The following is a 22,462-nucleotide window of genomic DNA, read 5'->3' on the forward strand; positions in this document are numbered from 1 at the left end:
GTGTGGAAGGAGACAGGGGAAAAACCTCTTTGTGATTACCCTGGGTTGAAAGATTTTCATTTCAACATTGTCAGTCCCTCACCTTTCATGTGTGGTAAATTCAGTCCCAAAGGCCAGAGTGTTCTCTCTCCCTCTTCCTTCCTTTCTCCCTCCTTTCTTTCTTTCTTTCTTTCTTTCTTTCTTTCTTTCTTTCTTTCTTTCTTTCTTTCTTTCTTTCTCCTCTCTCTCTCTCTCTCTCTAGCTCTCTCGGTTTGTCTTTTCTTTCCACAAAACCACATATTACTTAGGTCTCTTGCAAAGCTGTACAAACCAACTATTCCTTCTCAGATTATGCCCTTCAGAGGTCAGCTGATATGCCTCATTGGGTTACACCTTCCATGTTTTGTGGTGAGATGTGGGCTGTGTCATTCTACATTACTCCACCTTGCAAGAAAATATTTATATATGAGCCTCACCAGGTCCTATTTCCTCTGGGATTGCTTCTGAGGATGCTGTCTTCATGCCAGCGGCAGGCAGTTGAATCACAGGCCTTCACAGGACCACTGGACTTCTGGCAGCAAACAGGAAATCGCTCCTTTCCCTCTGACTTCACTGAGCTGGAAGACTATAGAGGTGTGTGGCTGGAGGATGAGACATTTCTGAGAGGTGGAGTACAATATTTCCAGAAAGGGCTTGGGAGGAAACTGCCAGATGTGGAGGGCATGAAAACTTGCACCATTCACAGCATTTTTTTTTTCTAGATCTGGAAAGACAAGAGCTTATTATACGAGGTCTTTCTGTGATTTTTAATTATTTTCCTTTTTATTTCTAGTAAGTGGTAATTCCCGTTGTTCACCAAGTAGTGGTAGTGAGTCGTATATGGCTGTGGTGGGGTATGTGGTCAAAACACTTTTGGGAAATTCATTTGGCAGCATGTGTCAAGACCACAAAAATTTTTGCAGCCCTTGACCAAATAATTTTACTCCTGGGAATTCATTCTCAGTACCAAAAAGAGTGCTCAAAGATGTTATTTATTTATTTATTTATTTATTTATTTATTTATTCAAACAAATGAATAAATACATTTTAAATCTTTTATTTATTTAAGTAACCTCTAGACCCAACATGGGGCTTGAACTCACAACCCCCGAGATCGAGAGCCACATGCTCCATCAACTGAGCCAGCCAGGTCCCCCTCAAAGATGTTCTTTAAACTATTGTTACAGTTCTTAGAACCTTAATATAAACCTAACAATAGGGTAAATGGAACTATAAAATATTTTCTTGATATGTAAATGATGTCATAACACTGGAATAGGATATGTACTCTAACGATTACAAATATGTAGGTAAGATATGCTCAGATAATAATAATAATAATAATAATAATAATAATAATAATAGATAACATTTATTGTCTACTGAATATATGGCAGGCAATGTGTCAGATCCCTTGTAGGCATTGCCTCCTTTGGTGTGCTTGCTAGAATAAGCTAGATTTAATTTTTTTCCTCTATTTTACAGTTGAGGAAAGGGGAAGATTAATTGGATTATCTGAGGTCAAACTGTTAGTGTGAGATTTGAACCCCATCCTGGTTGACTGTAGAACTCGCACTCTTAACTTATCATTCCTCATGATATGTGGATAATTTTAAGTAAAAAACAAATATTAGCCACCAACACCCACCCTGCAACAAAGTTACCCCAAAACTCCAAACCAGAAACAACCCAGCACCAACAAACACAAATCTGACAAGCTCTATTCTTCTTGTAATCACATGGAAAAATAAATAGCAAAGCTTAGACCAAGAGAAATAGCCCAAGTTGAAAAAGCTTATCTGCAACCGGCCAATAAAATGACAGGTAGGTGTCTGAAGCAACAATAAAATGTTTAAGGTCTTAAAAAAGAATGTTTAAGGTCTTTTCTCTAGATGGGAATTAGATACTGTAAGTATGATCTTATACTAAGAGAGTCCAATTAATCTCTGCTAACTTAAAGAAATAAATCTTGCAGGGGAGCAAATCTTGCATTTAGGTGGAAAGGACTTTGCCCAGAGTGACTTGAGAAATCTCTTGAGGATTAGGGCCTAGACCTGTGGTTCTTACCTTGTTTTGTGTGAGAATGTATTTGAAAATATTAATGGCATCTATGGTGTCTGTCTCCAGTAAAAACACGTATTTATGTTTATGCCACATTTTGTTCTATGTCTGTTTACTTTTGAAATCTATTTTAGGCTCATTGCTTGTTTGAGGATTCTAATGACAATTTCCCTTTGTGTTTTGGCTTGCAGAGTGTTCTTTGTCCCACGATTGGCGAATGTTCTTTCGTTAGTGGTTCAGACACCAATGCCATTTCTTCAGAGCATTGTCTACACCTGCATAGGGTTTGTAAAGTAAGTGAGTATAATGAATAATTTAGTTTCACTGTTTTCTTTAATGTGACAGCATGTTATTGTGAACGTTTGTATTTGGATGCGTGGCTAACAACTGCCTTTTGGATTTTCCATGTTAGGATGAAAAAAATGCATGACACACATCACCAAGAATCAGGGGTTGTGCCTGGCAATGCAATTGAGAAAAGCTTTGGAATGTGAGTGGACAGCATTAGGAGCAGCTTTCCTTACCACACCTGCAGAAATGTACTTACATTAAACACATATGTGCTAAGTGCATGTGTGTAAGGCGCAGTGTTAGACAGATGTGAAAAATGGATGGATGATGCCTTTGTATAAGATTCTCCCAGGACTCTGATGTGCTGAGGTTTGGAAATGCTCACACGCCCTCCAGGCGCTATAGCCTGTGTGTAATAAAATTACATCCAGGGCCCGATTCCCTTCCATGAGATATTTTCATTGTCAGGATGAAGAAAATTATTTTTCATCATTTCTGTGTTCTGAAATGGAAACATTTTCAGTATGAATCCCAAAAGACACTATGCGCCCTTTCTACCTCTTGTTTGGGATTGTGCAAGGAGTCTGAAATACCAGGGTACAGGACACCTGGGTGGCTCAGTGGTTGAGCGTCTGCCTTTGGCTCAGGGCGTGATCCTGGGGTCCTGGGATTGAGGCCCACATTGGGCTTCCTGCAGGAGCCTGCTTCTCCCTCTGCCTGTGTCTCTGCCTCTCTCTCAATATGTCTCTCATGAATAAATAAATAATTTCTTTTTTTTTTATAAAAAGGAAAGAAATATCAGGCTAAGAGGTCACTGGTCTGTCTTCTCCAGGAACTCCCCCTGGGCAGTGTTCTCTGCCTTCTGTTACAGAAGACGGCAAAAATAGGAGCCGGTGTACCTCTGGCCAATTATTCAATGCTCCATCACAAGGGGAAATTCCTTCCTCACCCCAGCTGGTGAACAGTTATGCCCTGGAGCCCAGGACGGACATGCCTTGTAACTTTTTAACCTGGTTAGTGTAACTGCCAATATTATTCCTATTCATATAAATGTCTAATCCTTTCTTGAATCTTGCTAGACTATTTGCCTCAATAATATCCTGCGGCAGTGAATTCCACAGGTAGATTATATGCCATTTTAAAAAGTATTTCCTTTTATTCATTTTAAATTTGTTACCTTTTAACGTCACAAGATGTCCCTTGTTCTTGCATTAAGGGTTACAGGGTACAGGCATTGGAAATTCAGCTTTAATTTTTCGAAGCATTCCACCATTATTAAAGCTCCATCTTCTTCATATTGTTTCCTATTTTGGCATATCTGATCTTGATTCAATGAGATGATTGAGGTAAATGGTCTCATACTACTTCAGACACAGAGTAGGCACTAGAAGAAAGGTCTCCTTGATATTTGATACCATTTATTGGACACATGTTTATTGAGCACCTACTGTGTGCGGGAATTGTAAGTATTGGACAGACAGCTTTGAGTGAGACAGAGTCCTTCTTCTGAAAGCTCTAATTTTCTAGAGAAGATAAGCACCAATAAAGTGAATAAGGATGAACTACATGGTTTTGGGTGGACTTAAGTCCTACGGGAAAATTTGACAAGAGTGACTGGCAGAGGATGGTCAGGAGCCACTTCAGATTGCATGGTCAGGGAGTAGCTTTCTGAAAAGGGGACGGTTGAGTTGGCCATCAAGGAATCATATATATGACATCTCCATGAAGGTGAACCCATGTTCCTAGACACTGCTTACCATGAGGTGAGATTCCCTCCTTATTTGTTGAGTGAATGAATGAATCAAGTTGAGGAGGGAAATCATAGTTTCAGAAATCATTCAGTAAGTTACTCATAGACCTAGGAGTAACATTTCTTAAATCCCTATGCTCTGTAACTTCAAAGACTGTTGGGGTAGAAAAAACAGGGGATTTAGTTAGTTAGACTTGCTATCAAGCCCTTCTCAGGTACCCAGCTACTCCCCTATGTGACCTTGGGGGGTGTCTTTTCCAAAGTAATCTCATTTAGAAAAGTGGGTTTCCTTGGGGTCCCTGGGTGGCTCAGTTGTTTAAGCGTCCACCTTCAGCTCAGGTCATGATCCTGGGGTCCTGGGATCGAACCCCGTGTGGGGATCCCTGCTCGGTGGGGAGTCTCCTCCCTCTGCTGCTCTCCCTCCTTGTGCACATGCTCTCTCTGTCTCTGTCAAATAAATAAATAAAATTTTAACAAAATTTCCTTTCTTCATGTGTTTTGGAGCATTGGAGATAAAATTATATAGCAGCTAGTACTTTACAAACCACCCAATGATCAGTCATTCTGGAGGGAACCGGGTGTTCTCAGCTCTGCACACCTTTTCTTTCCTCTGGCCTTTTCCCTCCTGGTTTTCTCTGTTCCCAATTTTTATCCTTGCCTCTGCCTAAAGTTTATCAGTGGCATCCGTGGTACTTAGCTTTCTGACCCAGAACTGGCTTACGTGAGAGTGGTGGCAGAAGGGAGTTTACCTTTGTGAAATATTGCCTATTTTTTAAGGGCTTTAAAAAATGAAACCAGGTGGGGGTACCTGGGTGGCTCAGTCAGTTAAGCATCCTACTACTTGATTTCAGCTTAGGTCTTGATCTCAGGGTTGTGAGTTCAAGTCTCACACTGGGCTCCATGCTAGGCATGGCACTTTTAAAAAAAATTGAAAAGATAAGAATAAAAATATAAAATGGAATCAGGTGGAGCTGCTGTTTGTTGAAACAGAGGACCAGAGGTGTATTTCTAATAGTGATTGTTTGCTTTCATTTTGCATACTGCTTGGTCTTCCAGAATCAGGTAAACCAAATTTCTTTAAAAATTTTTTTCTTAAGATTTTATTTATTTGTTCATGAGAGACACACAGAGAGAGGCAGGGACACAGACAGAGGGAGAAGCAGGCTCCCTGCAGGAAGCCTAATACAGGTCTTGATCCCAGGACCCCAGGATCATGTCCTGAGCTGAAAGCAGACGTTCAACCAACCGCTGAGCCACCCAGACCCCCCAGTTAACCAAGCTTCAATGCACAAAGACAGAGGCTGTGCCTGAATTTCTGAAGGGATCCTTCCCCCAGAAAGTGGAGGCTTTGGTTGAAATGATCTGATTACCTGCTTGGAGCTTCCCTCTGTGTTCTAGCATGATAGGCATATAGCATTTCCTCATGCTTCTTCTTGTTATTTTTTCTAATTGCCCCTTAATTTACTTTTTTTTTTTCCATTTAGGCAATTTGAAGTAGAAGCATGTGCAGCTCTGCATAATAATGTATTAGAAAGGCATTTCAAGGAATAAATTATTAGCATTGTTTACATGGATGGTTCAAATTTACTGGCAAATTGCTCAGGCCTCAGTTTTACGAGGTAGCTGCCAGCTCGGCTCCTTCTGGGTAAAACCCTGAAATTGGAGAAGTTTCCTTTTGGTTTCCCTCACCCACACGTCCTCTGCCTCCTTCCTCCCCTTTCAACGCCTCCCTGGGTTCCCACCCCCACAGAACCCGAGGAAGGCTCAGGCCTTTTGCAACTTCACGTGCAGACATTTCGTGGGCTCTACCCCCGCGTCAGGCCGGCCCCGGGTGGAAGTGAGGTGTGCGGAGGAATAAATGTTCAATGGTATAATTTTAGATGCTGTGGCAACTGGGAAGGGCAGCTATTTTGGGCTGTGGGCCTTTCTCCTTGACCTGAGATGATGTTACTCTGCCGGCCGCTGGCGCGCTGGGCCAACCCTGCCCGCGGTCCTCGCAGCCACGTGCCTGACATTGCTGGGGGATGCTTCTTCCTTTCTCCCCGGCGCCCTTCTGTGCTCCTCCAGGGCTGTGTGCATTAGTGCAAGGGAATGCATCTGTCCACGTGTGCCCACCTGGGCTTGTCACAGGTGACATTATGAGGTGGTGGCGCAACCCAGATGGAAGGGAGTCTCTTCCACAGAGGCCTCCCAGTTTCATTTATGCCTGTCCCCCAGCTTCCACGCTGCTCAGTGACCATTCTGTGGGTCACCCCCTATCTGGGCAAGGTGATCATGCGGTCTCCAGGCCACAGTGTGTGGGCACCCCTCCTGGGAGGACTCATCTGAAGCTGCCCCGGGTTGGGGGGTCAGTGATCCTGACCTGTTCTCTTCCCACTCATGCTCCTGATGCAGCTGCAGCCTGCAGCCCCCTGTCCTGGCTGGGGAAGCAAGTCAGGACTCCTGCAGCTGATGGGTGGGACAGCGACACGAAGATCCGAGGGTGGCCCAAACAACAGTGCTTGCCAGAAGGGGCCGAGAGTCTAGCTAATATCACCACTGGGGAAAGTATCTTGTTTGTAGTTTTTACAACCTAAAAAGTACACACGAGACCCAGAGATCATTCAGGAAGGAGGACTAGTAAAGAACAAAAGTGGGGAATGTTTTGTTTTTGTTTTTTGTTTTTTTTTTTAAAGGATTTAGCTTATTTGTGCCAAGAAGAGAAAACAGAAGTCTTTTATAGGTCTAGGGAGAATGTGGCTCTCTCTTCTACAAGTCCCCTGGACATTAAAGAAACTTTCTATAGTTGGAAAGAGAAGGAGAGCAAGAGTGAGAGCAAGAGAGAGAGAGAGAGAGAGAGAGAGAAAACAAGGTGGGGGAGGGGACCAGGACATAAGAAGCACCTGCCTGAGGCACAGAAAAGATAGTGGCTGGAGGGTAAGACAAAGAAAGAGAAAAAGATCAAGAGATAATGCTGCCTTCCTTACCTGTTGTTAAATTATTATTATTATTTTTTTTTGAGAGGGAGGGAGAGATAGTATTCAGGGGTGGAGGGGAGAGGCAGGCAGTGGGGGAGGGGTAGAGCGAGAGAGAGAAAGAATCTCATGCAGGCTCTACACCCAGTGTGGAGCCCAATGTGGGGCTCGATCTCAAGACCTTGATATCATGATCTGAGCTGAAACCAAGAGTTGGACGTTTAACCATCTGAACCACCCAGCCACCCCTGCTGTTAAATTAAAATGTAACAGATATTTTGAGAACCAATGATGTCTGTCCCAGGTCTCTATTTCTGTATGATAGATGCACCCTACAATTTATTTACTTAAAATCACGACAATAATTTTCTTGTTATCTCTTGTGGTGCTGAGTGTTGGGTGGGTTCAGCATGGTGGGTCTCATGCAGCCTTTCATGAGGATGAGGTCTGCAGGTGGCCCAGGCTGGGGTCACCTCTGTGGCTCCCCCACTGACATGTAGGGACTGATATCAGCCGGAATGCCTGCTTACTGTTCACAGCAGCTCGTCTTCCTGCTCCTTTCCTGGCCTTTCGGGGCTCCAAAGATGAGTATCCCAAGAGAACAAGGTGGAAGCTGAACCATTTTTCGGGCCTGGCCCAGGCACATACTCTATGGGTGCACCAGTCAGCAAGGCCAGCTCATATTCAAGGAGAAGGCACATAGACCCCCTTTTATGGATTTGAGGAATGTTCAAGAACTTGTGAATATGTCATAAAACTGCTAAAATGTCCAATCATGATGTCACCTGTTCTTAACCTTCGGTCTTCCAGGAGCTTCTAGTGGGAGCTATGAAAGCCAAGTAAGTAACCAGTGCAAGGGAATGAAATATCCATTCTCCAGAATGGGAGGTAATAGTGGAGTATGTACCAAGTGGGGGTACAGGATGAACTCTTGCTTGTGTAGAGGCCATAGGTGGAGGGTAGGTAGGAAGGCCTGTGGCCTCTTCTCTTTTTGGAGAGTTTGAGAGACAAATCAGATGGCAGTGGCTTACATTCCCTAACTCTGGAGTGGGTGTTCTGGCCAGCTTTATTCAAGCCTTAATATTTGTTCTTAATAACTTCATATCTTGTTACCTATTTTCTCTTCCCCTGCCTCTCCTTTATACCACCATCCATCCTTCCTTTCAACTACATTATTGTTCTGTGGTTCTAAAACTCTCTCCATCCCTTTTTCTCCTTGGTCATCACTCTATGCTTTCTGTGCATAAAAAAGACTTACTGCCCCCCCCCCCCATTCCTCTTCCTTACTTTTTGCTTCTCTACTATCATTTATCAGACCAGTGGCCTCTACCTCCCTTTCCTTGTCCCACTTCTCACTTGACTGCTTGAAATATGTATCTTAATTTTGGGTTCCCTCCTTGTGGCCACTGTCTCTTGCCTTCTAAAACCATGTCTTATATTCCATGAAGCTCATGCCTTTCTTCTCTGCTCTGCCTTATCTTATCCTAGGTGTCACTTGTCCAGCACAGTGTCAGAGGGCAACAGGCCCTGGTGTGCCCAACACCCAGCATCTCCATCAGATACTGCTTTGACATCTTCACAGTGAGGTCTTATCCACAGCCATGAATGTTTAGGCGGGGTTTGCTGCTCAGCTGCTGACCTTTCTCTGGTAAGAGTTTCCTATATCCTATCAACACTAAAGACACTTTTTCTCCACATGTCAGTCTCTGGTCTCCAAATATTACTAACTGTAGACATTCACTTAAAAATTATTTATTTAAAAATTATTTATTTATCTGAGAGAGAGAGAGAGAGAGAGAGAGAGAGAGAGAGAGAATGAGCCAGAGGAGCAGAAGGAGAGGGAGGGAGAATCTGAGTATGAGGAGCCTGATGCAGAATTCAATCCCAGAACCCTAAGATCATAACCTGATTGAAAACCGAGAGTTGGATGCTCAACTTACTATGCCACTTAGGCACCCCAGACATCCACTTTTTAATTCCTATGTAGATTAGAGTTCTTTTCTCCTCTTAGTATAAAGGTGATATATATCCACTGTAGAGAATTTAGAACACACAAAAAAGCTAAAACAAGAAAATTATCGTTGTGGGTATAAACATTGTTAAGACCTTGGTGTGAGTAACTCTTTTCCCTCCATATTTATAATTTTTATTTAGAAATAAAAACAGAATTACTTCTTATATGGGCAATGCTTTCCCCCAAGTTATTTCCTATTTTATAGAATCAATTGTTACAAAACTAGAGTCTCTGGCCCCTGCTAATTGGACCAGTATGGCCCTGGCTGGGCCAGTACCTACTCTTTCCTTAGTGTTAAGTCAGATGATATTGGGGTCTGGAGCCATAATGGGATTCAAATTTTCACTTTGAAGCCTAAAACTTTATTGGAAAAGGTGGTTTGCATGAGTCAAGTAGAGAATACCCAGCAATCTAGAGACATTCCTTGGATGCTGGCACTAGCTCCTGTGATGAATTTTGTTCTCTAGCCATTTGTTCAATAAGTTCTCAATAGATTCTAGCCATTTATTGAGATGTGAAACCCTTTTTTAGTGGTGGAGCTGTCTGTGGGATATTTCCCTCTAACAGTATCTGAGCAAGGTGACACTTTTTTTGCAACCTGCTTTTTTCATTTAATAACGATTCATAAGTTTTTTTCTGTGTCGTTATACATTCTTCAAGGTTATGATTTTGGTACCTGTATAGTGACAGCTGTGGATGTTTGAATATTTATGAGGAAAATGGAACAAACTACTTAAACTCTGGCATTAGATACTACTGAGTCCAAATGCCTGCCTTGACACTTAGTTTGCTATGTGACTTGGGCAAATTATTTAAATATTCTGTCTCAGAATCCCCATCTGTAAAATGGATATAACGATATGGTCAAGTGATGTAATGAATCAAACATTCCTGAGACATAGTCTGCCACAAAAGTAAGGGTTCGAAAGATTTTGCCTATAATTATTAATTATCATAATCCTAAATCTTCTATAATTACTCATGAAACAGCCCCCATACTTTTCCAGCATCATAAACAAAGCTGTGATGAACATCCTCAAATATTTACAGATGATTTTCTTGAGGTAAGTGCCTAGAAGTTGCATCATCGGGTCACAGATTGTGGACATTTAAAGAGTACAAAACTGTCACTGCTTTCACTAAATCTTCCCAGTTGTCCACAACCCAGCCTTTCCCATATTTTTCTTGTCTACAGTCTCAGAGACATGTCTCTTTCCACATCCAGGATTTGCTGTATGCCCACCTTCCAACAAAATTCAGAGTCACATCTGAAATTTTCTTGAAATTTTTTTACATCTGACATTTAAATTAGGGCTCTTTCAGGTAGATTTCACCCATTCATTTAGTTATTCACTCACATACTAAGTGGAAATTTCTATAGCCTAGGTTGATAGGATAGATTTATGTTGTCAGAGCTAACTTTTGTGTTGCTCACCATGGAGAGGGCTTTGGCTTTGAGGAAGAGTTCAAGACCGTTCTAAGGATGTCTGTCAGCTATTGATCCAGGCTGAACGATATCTAGAAAATCTTTCCCCTCTAGAAATAGGGATATCTGAAACAGGAACACCTTGGTCCTTTGACCCGCTGGGAATGATCTCTCGCCCACAGACCCTACCTTGGCTTCCAGGATCAGGAAATATTAATATGAAACTCAGTGAGATGCTTCTTTGAACTAACTACCCACTGTACTGGCCACTGGAAGAAAACCCAACATGCTCCTCATCCTCAAGGAGCATTGCCCATTGGACAAGCAGATGTGCAAACAATTATAGGTCATAGTTAAATTTGCCAGAATGGGGGAGTGTATCTGTAAGGAAATCCCCGAGTGATGGTCTGCACAGTTTGCCTTCTGGTCTCCAGAGGGTTTTGGTTGGTCCAAGGTTACGGCCCTTAGAAACATTTTTAGTTGCCAATAATCAGCAACTGGAGATTTCAGGTAAAAATGAGGTTTCTGTCTCACCTTGAAAAAAAGTGGGAGCATTGGCAATATTGAGCCCTCGTCTTACCCTGGCAACATTGAGGAGTGGCTGACCTGTTGGCTAGGGCACAGGTTCTTTTTTTTTTTTTTTTTTTTTTTAGCGCAGTCCCCACCACTCCCTACAGGAGGTAATAACCTTTTGCTGCACTGCTTATCTGTGCTGTCTGGATGAGCCTTGAGCTTATGACCTTAGGCCTAGTTAAGGGGGCATTTACTCTTTCACAGGCTCTCAGAGAGGTCTGCTAGAGTGGAAGGCTGCAGGGTAGGCAAGAATTTGCTAGGTAGATGGGTGGAAGGAGGACCATCCATGGCGGGCAAAATAGCATGTGCAAAGACACGGGGGCTTGTGCATGGAGGTCTGCTTGGGTGATGAGAAGCAGGAAATGGGGAAAAAGTTGGGCATTTGAAGGAAAGGATTGAGAGAAAGAATTGGAGAGTCATGCAAGCATCAGCTCTTGAGCAGCCTGGCATGCCCAAATAAAGAATTTGGTTAGTCGTTGTTGTTGTTTTCCGTAAAAAACTGGATCCGATGATTGATAAAGGAATAGCTACAAGAGTTTCTATGATCAGTGCCCTGACATCATGGTGGCTCCTTGCAAGGTACGTTGTGTGCAGAACCTCATTAAATTCTGACACCAAGCCCAGAAGATGTGTGCTTTTATTACCCTCACCTACAATGAGAAAATGCAAATAGAAGGAAGTTGGTAAGGTGACTTCCCCAAGGTCAAAACCAGCAAGTGACAGAGTGGGAAGTGGACCCGGGGCCCAACTACAGAGCTTGCAACTTGATTGCTAGGGTGCTCTGCTTCCCAGATGGCATCCATGCTTCAGAACTGTTACTCCAGTGGAGAAGGCAGGGTTGCTTTGGGAGTGGGTAAGGAGAGGCTGACAGACAAACAGGGCTGCTGGGTGTCCACTGCAGTGGGCAGCAGGAGAGTGGGAGAGACACACAGAGCTGCGTCCATGCAGGGCAGAGAAAGGGGTGCATGTAAGATATACAGAGGGGACCCTTCTTCATGGAAGGGGCCAGCCATAGGAGTTTTCTCTTGCCCCTTTGAATTCTCAGGGCACTTTGTGTCTCTTTTCCAGGGCTTGCTTTTGCTATGTCCCCATAACATATCTTATAGCATCTTGTACAGTTTAAGTTTGTAAGGGGCAGGAGGAATTATGCTTTATTTGCCTTAATTTTATTTTTGCATTGCTGAGCACAGTGCTTTCATAAACGAATGAATTCCCAAATTATCTTTTTCAGATCACTCCTCCTTATGTGTGCATTTGAGAAGTCCATGGCAGGTTAAACACTTTTTCTTTTCAAATATGAGAGTAATTTCTTTACACAATCTACTTTAAGCTATTTGAAAATATGAGGGAAAGGAAAACAGGGAAGCTGTTTAAAGGCAGCAAACCCTTTAAGAGTCAATGTCACATTTATTGTTATAAAATATTTTTCTCTCTCTGTTAGACATCTGGTTCCCATTACATACAGTATTGGGTACTTGAGTTCACCAGGCATTTTGCATACCAAGCAGTGTGCATGTGAAATCCCCCAGACATCCACCAGTTTGTATTTGCACCATGCAAGTCCTACTTTACATTTACAGACAACCCTTCTATCACCAACCTAATTCTTCCCAATATGCTTTTGAGGTTACTTTGTTCATACCTAGCTGGAGGACCAAATTGCCTACATCTAAGAAATGAAGAACTTAATCATGGAGTCTTTGCTTTATGTCACTGTATGGTTCAACTATCTATAAGCTCGCACCAAAGTCAATGAAACATCTAAATCTTAAGTCTATATTTCCCAGTAACATTGACCCAGAAATGAGAAACACAATATGGAATGTTTGCTAATGAGTCATGAATTTCATTATAATTGCTTCCACATTCAGGATAGCGCCCTTAAACCATCTAATCTTGACATATCCTGCAACAATCCCATGTGTTGTAAATGATTTTGCTTTATTCCTTAGGTTACTGTTCAGAGCTTATTTTATGCTTCATTTCATTTTCTTAAAGAAAGCCACACACGTGTGCATGCACACTCACACTCTTGCATGTGTGCATGCGCACACACAGGCACAGCATTGAGGCTTTTGCCTCAATCTGTAATTTTTGAAATAAAATAATTATGAAACCAAAAGGGACCCTCATCATTTGGTTTGAAAATAAAAATAAATGCATTTAGGAAGAGAACTGAAATATGGTCAACTCTGGAGTTTCTAAGTCAGATCTCTGAGAATTCAGGCCAGAATTGAGCAATGCCTGGCCAGCAGCCGTCTATCCCCTCTCTGTCTGGACATTAGGGTATATGGCTGGCTGGATGGACACAACTAGCATTCAGTACAGTAATGATGGAAAATTAAATACGGCTTTTAAAAACTGCTCACATTATAAAGTGATCTATTAGCATGATATGACTTTGGCACTTAAAGGGACTGATTCTAATTGTACGATTTGGCCCATGGCAAACATTAAAGAGCTGCAGAATATTGTAGGTCTCCTTCTTCTTCCTCTTCCTCCTCCTCCTCCTCCACCTCCTCCTCCTCCTCCTCCTCCTCCTCCTCTTCTTCTTCTTCTTCTTCTTCTTCTTCTTCTTCTTCTTCTTCTTCTCTCTTTTGGGATATTTTAAAGTGGCGTTTTTCTTTGGAATCAAGCTTTGTTCCTGCCACAGGAAAAGTTGTGCAGAAGTAATATTTTGGTCCAGATAGAACCAGAGGTAATTATAGTTTCTTTTTCTTTGATTCATGAATCAATGAGGCAAATATTAAGAATATTTTTGCATTTTCTTCTCCTCCTTTTTTTTTATTAAGTGAAACTCTGTTTTTATGGCTTATGGATGTTATCCTGAAAAAGTAAAGATGGATGGTCTTCCCTGATGAGCTTTTCTAGTAATCAGACAGGCATTCTTTCCCTGCACCTGGTTATCATACTGTATCCTGCCAAAGCTTTTCTTCAGGAGCCTGTGGGTCGCTAAGATGATGTTGCATGCCATACCTTGAGCTGAATTTCATTTAAGCAGGTCAGCACAAAATGAAGAGGACTTCTGAGCAGGCCTGCTTCTTAGACATACCTACTTAAGAGGTTTGCAGTTTTCAGAAAAAAGGGGGAATGAATATAAGGGAATGCCATTCATCTTTGAATTAGACTTTATGTTTTTGATATATACTGGCTTTTTTGTAATTCTTATGTTATGGACTACAGGAAGCTTATTAACTGAATAGTATTGGAAAGGGCAGCTGTTTATGCTCAGGGAGTTCTTTTTGAATTTACACGTTTAAGCCAAACTGAAAGTTTACCTTAATCTCTGTGCATGTGAATTTCTTGTTGGCAGTTTTTTGGTCTCTTGATTGTTGAAAAATTGCCTACTATGCTTTAAAGAGTTTTGGTTTAATGACCCACATTGTTATCCACATAACTGACAGTGGGGTCTCAAACACAAAGTTTAAAAACTCCAGTAACACTGTTGGAGTGTAAACACCAGCCTTATTTATTGGAAACATCTCTTTCTGAAATTGGACTTTTAAAAAATTTTAATTTAATTTAATGTTTTTAAAGACAATGCTAAAGTAGAAAGAAGTTTAAAAGCACTCTGGTTTCTTGTGAGTTTTTCACTAACCCTTCCCTGTAGCTTGGAATAGCTCTCTTTCTTCCAAAACCTGGAATCTGCAGAAGAGAGCAGAAATACTTGTTATTGACCTGAATTAGGATAAAAGGAAAAGAGAAGATAAGATCATAGCCGCCAGCACTTTGTTTATGAAAACATCATTTTGAGGATGTGCTTGAATCAGGCAAAAGTAATGCACCTCCTCCTCCTCCAGCATATTTGAAATGCCAGCCTGATCACACCTAGAGAACAATGCCCAGAATTGGGGCATTACCTTTCCTGTATGCTAGTGCTGTGCAAGGATAGCATCACTTAATGCTGACAGTTTTTCTTTGTAATTTTAGAAATACATACGGAAATTTAAAAAATAGAAAAATAAAAAGATGTATAAATAGAAGCACAAAAAATAAAAAATTGTTTTTAAAAAAGTTACCATCTTTTATTTGAAAAGTTTTAGGACTCAAAAGAAGTTGTAAAATAATTCAGAGAGATCGCCTGTTCTTTTTCACAGATCCCTCAGAGATAATATCTCATATAAATATAGTACCTTGTCAACATCAGGAAATTGATTCAATAATATTATCCCAGTTATAGACCTTATTCGGACTTCAGCAGTTTTTTTTTAAAGGTTTTATTTATTTATTTTATTTAAAAGAGAGAGAGAGAGAGAGAGAGCACGTGTGTTCAAAAGCAGGGGGAAAGGTAAAGGGGGAGGGAGGGAGAGACTCAAGCAGACCCTGCACTGAGTGTTGAGCCTGACACAGCGGCTCAATCTTAAGACCCTGAGATCATGACCTGAGCCAAATCCAAGAGTAGGATCCTTAGCTGACTGAACCACCCAGGTGCTCCTGGACTACAGCAGTTTTTATATGCATTCACTTTTAGAATGTATATTAAAATGTAGAGATGGATTAACCACCAAGTGTTCAGGGAGCACCTCTCACCAATGAGTATTGATGATATTGCAAAATTCTCAGATAATTTGATTTTATATATCCCATGGCTGACGAAAGAAGAGGTAGATTTGGTTGTATTAATGAAGACTCTTTACATTAATAGCCTTTTCCATTTATTAATTGGCTAAAAAAGTAATCAATCCTGTATCAAGTGCCAACTGGCAATAGAAAGATGATGGTATTGACTCTGCTCTCAAAGAACTGACAGAAGGAGGTAGAAAAAGAATCAACAATTATACCACAGAGAGTTGTATACCATAGGACAAATGAAACAACCTCCTATTAATAAGCACCTACAAGTGCATTAGCAATAAAGCAAATAAGGTGCATGCCTCTGTTGTTCTGTGGATCTTACTGCTGAGTGGAGAAGACAAGACCGTTAACAAGTAGTGACAACAGAGGGCTCTCTACCATAGGGAAGGGGGCTCAAAGTGGGTAGGTCCTGACGTAGTCATGAGGCACAGGCAAGTGACTCAGGATATGTCCTGTAACCTCAGTCAGCATTTCAAGATGTTGAGTGTGACAACTTACACTATCTTCAGACTAGGTCATTCCATTCAGAGCCTATATAGTGTCTTCTAGCTCTGGTGTTGCATTTGAGCAGATGGCTTGCTAATACAAGAGCAGTCACTGTTTCTTAGAACTGACTCAAAAGTCTTTGATATCATACCTGATATGCCATATCTTCCCCACTCAACGCTGGCAGGCCTTGTACTGGGCTCACATAGCACATAGGTTGGAGAGAGGTCCCTAGAGCATGGTTGATGGTTCCCTAGAATATGGTTGATAGCCAATGCTAGAGAAATAAAGCCATTGTATGCCTTAAAAATTGAGGTTCCTCATTCAGAATGTAACAACATTATCACCCTCTGGCCTCCTACAGACGTGATTATAGGCATTTCCTGCTTGGAGCTCCTCAGTTGCATTCCATTGGACTTCAGATGGCATTCAGAATTCCTAAGTGGCCTGTGGCCCAATCTACCTATGTCCTCAGCCTCATGACATTGCACTTTACTTCCAGTTCCCAGGGGTTCAGTCTTGCTGGACTACTTATGGCCCTTTAATTTACTAAGCTGTGTTCCACTCCTAGGCCTTGAAAACTCTCTTTCACAAATGCTTCCCCCTACCCCCCACCCTTTCTCTCTACCTCATCTATAACCTCAGTCTTCAGGCTTCTATTGTAAGACTTTCTATACTGAATCATTTGTCTCTATGAAGTTCCCACCAAGAGTCCCATTTTATCCATAGTTATACATGCATTGTATATATAATCTTGTAATCAGTGGTGTGACTACATATATGTCTCCCCTATTATACTGTGAGTTCCATGAGGACAAGAATGATGTCTTTTTTGGTGATTATTTCCTCAATCCTCAAGTTTCAAGGAGTATTTGTTGAATGATTTATTGAATAGATAGATAGATGAATGAATGAAATAATGGAATATCCTCTCATTTCTCCCATAAATTTAAGTAATGTCACACCTGGGATTTGAGCATATTTATAAACTCTTCATTCTGGGATCATTTGTTTTGGGCTCATTTTTGGAGTCTTTCTCATGTTCAGGTAGGAATAGCTTTTCATAGGAAATCATGGTTGATGTGCTTTGGTGTTCAATTTTGCCTACGCCAGTAGATTCTGCTTTGCATGTTTTATCTGGTGTAGTTGTCACTTCAAGACCACTCCAAAAAAGGAGTAGCCATTCCTCATCAACATAGTAGTCATTCATTGGCAAAGAATAGCCGAGAGCTGCTTTACTAATCTCAGGGCTCTGAGAATGGCACTTTGGTATGTTGGTGATCTTGACAATGGGAGCACTTCAGCAGACAAGTCCAACACACCATTGGAAGAGTTTGTAGCTGGATTCTGGATCCAAATCCCATCTTCACTGGCATCAGGATGGGAGAGACCATTATGAGGATGAAGGAGGCTCATTTGAGAATATCAAATCAAAGAGGTATTTGGAACAGAGATAGAGAGAGAAGCCAGGGACCATCTCCATGGACGTGTGATCTTTGAGCTAATTCTAGATTGATGGTCTGGGGTGAATTAGTTCTATGGGGATAAGTGACAGGAGGTAAGAATGAGATGGAGTGGTATGTGCAAAGGTCTTGGAGAGAAGTTTGATAAAGAGACTCAAACAAATCTCGGGAAAATTTGGATACAAACGCATGTCTCTTGAAAAGAGTGACCCTCCCTGTCTCTAAAAATTAGGTAATTGCTTCAATTTTGTGACTGGTATCTACTTAGTCTAAACAAAGGTTAGTAAGCAAATGTAGATTATTTATCTTATATTTAGGTAGGTGGGTAACAATGGGGTGTGAGTTCCATTCCTTTTCTCCTTTCTTTGTAGGTTTTTATCAAGGTGTGTTTGTGTGTGTGTTTGTGTGTGTGTTTTTGTGTGTCTTTACATTCATTTGTCAGTCTTGCCCAGATACAAAGGAAGACCACAGACTTGTTGAATGTAAGAGCTTTGAGATTCTGGAGGGTTGCTGCCTATGGTGAATGTGTAGCTAGAATAAAGTCAGCATGACCTTCCAGAAGGCATTCAGATTTTGGAGTTAAATTCCTGAGGACAAGGTTCAACTTCATGTTTGCTGACTTGGACTTTGGGTAAGTCCCATAACCTCTCTGAGCCTCAATTTCCTCACTTCCAACTTTGGGATGACAATAAAATTATTTGCCTCATTTGTCTCATAGAGTCATGTATATGATGTGATTTATATGAAAGAACTTCATAAATTATGAGGCACTGGATAAAAATTGGGTATCATTATTATAAATAAATGTACTCTTAAACAGGTGATGGTTACTGCAAGTAAGTGCTGTGGATGAGACCTTCCCAGGCTCAATATCACTTGAAAATTTACAATAACATATTTCAAAGATGGCAGCAATATGGCAGCTAAGCATTCAAACATTTCTAAAAGCAATGAAAATTTACAATTGTTGTGCTGCAAGCTTATCATTTACACAGCAGTTTAGTGTATACATATTGAGAAAGAGAAAGTCATCATCAAATAAAGACTGATAAAACTTTTTGATTTTTAGCAAGGAAGATATCCAAGTGAATTTTCCTGGGATATTTCTCAGGAAAGTGGCTAGAGTAACTGGAAGGAAATGTGAACACGTTTTATATGTTACAAAAGACTCTCTCAAATATCAATTTTAAAATATAACAAATCTAAAAATGCATGTATAGTTCAATACTAAAAAAAATAAGTGAGATCCTTTTGCCATAAAAATGATTTTCTAGAAGCTCAAGTGGACACAAGGCCAGAAAATGTTTGGTGGGTAGTACAAACTAGGTTATTGATGAATGGCAGGGAATTGGAGTGGAGAACTGGAACTGTAATTAACATCTTGATAAGAAATCTAACATCAACTATTTTATTTTATTTATTTATTTAATATTTTATTATATCTTTTCACCATAAGCCAAGATAGATTTGTTTTATTTATTTATTTTTTTTCCTTCTTTCCTCTTTCTATTTTGCCTAGTTGGGATACTTTTTTCCCCTTTACTCTTGAGACTCTCATGAATGAAGAGGGAATAAATATTAAAATACTATATAGGAACAACACAAATGACATTGGAGATGGGCCAACTACAAGCGATTGTGTTCATTGGCTTGCTGGTCAAAACCCCTGGTCAGCTGGTCCATGTAGGAAGTGAAAGAATGTTTTCTTGTCAACTTATGAGATCAGAGTTTTGGATCTTGAAAAGATAAGACATTTGGAGTGGGGATGGGTGCAGTACACTTCAAAGTAGCTAATACTCCGTAGGACTAACTTCTTCCACCCAAGAGTTAGAAATGGGAGGATCCTGCAACTAATTATTGGAGACGACTGAAACATTATGTTCAGCTGGAGTCTCACTTGCACAAAGTCACCCCAGGACATTTTGCTAAAAGTACCCTGGTTTCTTCACTGGACTTGAGAGAGCTGCCATTTGTACTTTCCAACCTCATCCAATCCAAAGCAGTCCAGTAGCTAGATGGCTGTTGACTATCAGAATCTCGCTTTTACTTAAGAAATTTGTTTTTTTCCCCTCTTTAGTAGAAAGTCTTTTGCATGGAAGTGAACCCACAGTTAGGGGTTGTTAGCTCAAGCCTCAAAATGCACACACTGCATCTTTAAGAAATAGTTTACTTGTGAATCAGTAAACGTACCAGACAAAGCAGCCATTACTTATGCATTCCTGCATACCCGGCAAGGTGAAAATAATAGAATAAACATCATATACTTCATTATGATATCGGTTTACACTTCCAGGGTACACAAAAAGAGGCCATTTCATCAAGCTAATTGCCTGAAAGTAAAAGAGAGAGAACTTTAGCTATTAGTCTATTATAGGGCTTTTTTCTTAATCACAAATAGGGGCCGTGTGTCCCTGGGGGGATGTGTATTCTAATTTACAATTGAACTACAGATCAGAGCAATCAATCTTGGGCAGCACTTTACAGTGTAATTGCTGCAACAATAACAAAAAAAAAAAGAAGAGGGAGAAGGAGAAGGAGAAGGAGAAGGAAGAAGAAGAAGAAGAAGAAGAAGAAGAAGAAGAAGAAGAAGAAGAAGAAGAAGAAGAAGAAGAAGAAAAAGGCCTAGCTGAGCTTCAGCTTGAGGTGGAGATTTTTCCAGGCTCTGGTTCAGGGTGGGAGGGAGAGAAGACCCGCCACAGACATGAATATGCAATGAAGCTCATTAGCAGCCTCGTGTTGCCATGACGAATGGCATTATCCCCGGCCTGGTGCTGCCTAAACATGAATTTTATAACGACCCATTTATCATGACTTGTCATGAGCTTCTGTACTGTACTTTCTTCCAGCACACACACCTTTCCCTATTATGACGGTAAAAATCTTCCCCTTTTCTATTATTGTTTCCTTTTGTATTGATTTCTGGCCCTTGAAAGCCAAGTGCTGCAGTATAGCAACATGCTAATGAGTGATTTGTGACTTCAAAAAGTTGAAGAAGGAAAACTCGATTAGTCATTCCATTTTCCCTGTGATCATATAATTGAGAAAAAAGTTGGAGTAAACTTTTAAAGAAATGTCTTAAAGTATGAGCTTTTGTTTTACTCTACTGTCAGAATGGTGACACTGCAGAGAGCTCTAAAATTAAAAAACAATTTTTTTAAAGATTTTATTTATTCATTCATGAGAGACACAGAGAGGCAGAGATACAGGCAGAGGGAGAAGCAGGGTCCCTGTGGGGAGCCCAATGTGGAACTCGATCCCAGGACCCCAGGATCACACCCTGGGCCAAAGGCAGACACTCAACTGCTGAGCCACCCAGGTGTCCCGAGAGCTTTAAACTTTAAAATTAACTACATTGTCTTCCTTTCATTCGTTATACTCCCCCCTGCCTTTTTTTGGCTGTATAAGAACCTTTCAGCATCTTAAAAGTAGAACTCAAAACTTTAGAGATATTTTCCAAAACTTTTGGAGCTCTGATGAAAAAGTAGAAGACTAAAATGCTTGAAAAACGTTTAGGGCTTATCATTTTATAGGTTGGTTTCTCACTTAGATACCTACTTAGAGTGTGGGGAGGAAGGCTTGTTCTTTGATGATAACTTCCCAGGACATACATTTTATGAGTAGTTAAAAACAAAAACAAAAACAAAACCTTGTAAGCAATCTCCCTTGATAGAAACCATGAGGTCTGTTGGAATATTTAGCAGCCACAAAACTGCTAGATGCTATGGCTGGACTCTTTGCCATTGACCAAGAGTGTGTGTGAGCGCATCAAAGTTAAGTTCAGCAGTTGGTCAAGAATATGGTTCTAAAAAAAAAGAAAAGAAAAGAATATGGTTCTAGATTGGCAGAAGTGCCCTCATAGTAATACAGGCTCAATCAGTGGGATCTATGAATAATCTATTTAGTTACCGTAAAGAGAGTAGTGCTAAAATGATTTCTCAGCTCGACTAGGCAAATGCAGGAAGGAGACAGGAACACAGGGAAGGAGAATGTGGATATTGTTTTGCACACCCAGAAGTTCTGGTCATACTGATTTGTAAACAATAGCTGGCCAGAGTTATTTTCAGTGTGGTATCTCATGCCCCTGAATTCCATATTAACAGAAATGACACTTTTATGTGATAACATTTAAACTATAATATATAAAATGAATGATAAACTTTTTCATATATTAATGATAATTATGTACTTGTGAGGTATTCTGCCATTCAGAGTTCTTTGATCAGATTCTTAGGCTAATTGGGGCCAGGGTTAGTATTTCCAGTTTAAAGAAGGAATAATTGAGACTTGGAGCTTAAGTGACTAGCTCAAGGTCACACAGTGTGACTGGGACCACCACATGTGGTGCTGGGACTCAACACCAAGCTTTTATATTCCTAGGTCCGTATTTCTCTATTCCCAAAGTCACCAGAGGAGGAAATTGCTCCTAAAATGTCATCTCTTTTGGGATTTAACAGTAAGTGAATAAATTGGAAAAGGAGCCCATTGAAAAGGTGGCCATCCTTTACACTTGAGAGCCCGTTATTTTCCTAAACTACTTACTAGAAATTGAAATTGGCACATACATGTCAATTAAAATTGCCATTCTGACCATTTGAGTTGAATTTTTTTCATCATTTAAAAATGCAGATAGGAAGTGTTTTTCAACATAAAGACTTGGGCACTATTCTGGCTTGTATTGTTTTTTTGGAGTCTGCTGGGCATTATATTTTTTTTTTTTCTGAAGAAAATATCTTTGTGTTTCACCCTATGAATGAATTTTTTTTCCTATGAATGAATTAAACAGGATTGTTATAGATAATTTGGTGAAGAGGGGATTAAAATATTGGCAAATGATATTAAAGAACATTGTGA

General features: G+C 40.6%; 1 long non-coding RNA gene across 10 annotated transcripts in view; it reads left to right on the forward strand.

Moving 5' to 3' along the window:
* LOC112922138 (uncharacterized) overlaps positions 1 to 22,462 on the forward strand; it is a 113,653-nt gene that overhangs the window by 35,039 nt on the left and 56,152 nt on the right. For 7 of the 10 annotated variants that reach the window (XR_011997085.1, XR_003235390.2, XR_011997083.1 and 4 more), the window contains 3 exons: positions 459 to 612; positions 2,271 to 2,372; positions 8,563 to 8,722. This is a non-coding gene — a long non-coding RNA (uncharacterized lncRNA). Of the gene's footprint in view, positions 1 to 449; positions 613 to 2,270; positions 2,373 to 3,202; positions 3,384 to 8,562; positions 8,723 to 22,462 lie in introns of all 10 variants that reach the window. The other 3 variants (XR_011997087.1, XR_011997091.1, XR_011997090.1) reach the window with 3 other exon arrangements.

The sequence above is a fragment of the Vulpes vulpes genome, chromosome 14 (genome assembly GCF_048418805.1).
Source record: "Vulpes vulpes isolate BD-2025 chromosome 14, VulVul3, whole genome shotgun sequence".
NCBI lineage: Eukaryota > Metazoa > Chordata > Mammalia > Carnivora > Canidae > Vulpes > Vulpes vulpes.